This window comes from Ascidiella aspersa, chromosome 5, assembly GCF_963924565.1.
Source record: "Ascidiella aspersa chromosome 5, kaAscAspe10.2, whole genome shotgun sequence".
Lineage (NCBI taxonomy): Eukaryota > Metazoa > Chordata > Ascidiacea > Phlebobranchia > Ascidiidae > Ascidiella > Ascidiella aspersa.
Genome location: NC_139451.1, coordinates 13,089,300 through 13,090,648, shown reverse-complemented (window position 1 = coordinate 13,090,648; position 1,349 = coordinate 13,089,300). Strand labels below are relative to the sequence as shown.

Below are 1,349 nucleotides of genomic sequence, written 5' to 3'. Positions count from 1 at the left end.
TCCGCCCAGCGAGCAAGAGCATATTTAGGCCGCGGGAGCATGAGCCTGTTTAGGCCGCGCGAGCTTTGAATATATTTCGGCCGCGGGAGCATGAGCCTGTTTAGGCTGCGCGAGCAGTGAGTACATTTCGGCCGCGGGAGCATGAGCCTGTTTAGGCCGCGCGAGCATTGAATACATGTCGGCCGCGCGAACATTGAACATATTTCGGCCGCGCGCGCGAGCAAGAGCCTGTATAGGCCGCGCGAGTATTGAGTACATTTCGGCCGCGCGAGCATGAGCCTGTTTAGGCCGCGCGAACATTGAACATATTTCGGCCGCGCGCGCGAGCAAGCGCCTGTATAGGCCGCGCGAGCGTGTGATATGCCTCGCAATAGTTCAACACCTGGCGCAATCGTGCACCTTTTTTTTACGTTAGAATTTCAAACGGAAGACCCCAGGGACAACACTCATCTTTGCTATACTTGTGGGAGCTGACAAGCTTCGACAAGTAAAGAATCGGTGAAAAGGCGATTGGCTCGCTGGGCAGATGTTGCTGCTGCGCGAAGAGCCGAGTGTCAGTTTGTCGGGTTCTGAGCGGTCGCTTCGGCGAAGTTGTCTGGCGTGCGTTGCGCTCGCGCCGGTGTTGGCGACGTGGCGGTCGAAAGGCCTGCCGACGAAGTCTTACTCCGGCGGGTGCGACGGGCGGTGACGGTTTTCTGAGTTCGGGCAGCCGAGCAAAGAACGAAATTTTAACGGAGAGAAGCCTTCGGGTTTCGCATCGACCGAGCGACGGCGCCGCATCAGCGGCGCCTCCTTCGTCGGCCTTTCGGGGCTACGCTAAAGTAGCTACCTGGTTGATCCTGCCAGTAGTCATATGCTTGTCTCAAAGATTAAGCCATGCAAGTCTAAGTACGAGCTCTCGTACAGTGAAACTGCGAATGGCTCATTAAATCAGTTATGGTTCATTTGATCGTACGTTTTACGTGGTTAACTGTGGAAATGCTAGAGCTAATACATGCGTGAAGCGCCGACCTCGCGGGAGGCGTGCTTTTATCAGACCAAAAACCGACCGGGCTTCGGCCCGCAACCTTTGGTGACTCTGGATAACTTTGCGGATCGCACGGTCTCGCACCGGCGACGGATCATTCAAGTGTCTGCCCTATCAACTTTCGTCGGTACGGTACTGGCCTACCGAGGTTCTTACGGGTAACGGAGAATCAGGGTTCGATTCCGGAGAGGGAGCCTGAGAAACGGCTACCACATCCAAGGAAGGCAGCAGGCGCGCAAATTACCCATTCCCGACGCGGGGAGGTAGTGACGAAAAATAACAATACAGGACTCTAAACGAGGCCCTGTAATTGGAATGAGTA

General features: G+C 55.4%; 1 non-coding gene across 1 annotated transcript in view; it reads left to right on the top strand.

Annotated features, from left to right (window-relative positions):
* Window positions 1-826: 826 nt before the first annotated feature.
* LOC146144301 (small subunit ribosomal RNA) overlaps window positions 827-1,349 on the top strand; it is a 1,811-nt gene continuing 1,288 nt past the window's right edge. Inside the window, exon 1 of the ribosomal RNA XR_014500563.1 lies at window positions 827-1,349. This exon is cut by the window's right edge and continues 1,288 nt beyond it. This is a non-coding gene — a ribosomal RNA (small subunit ribosomal RNA).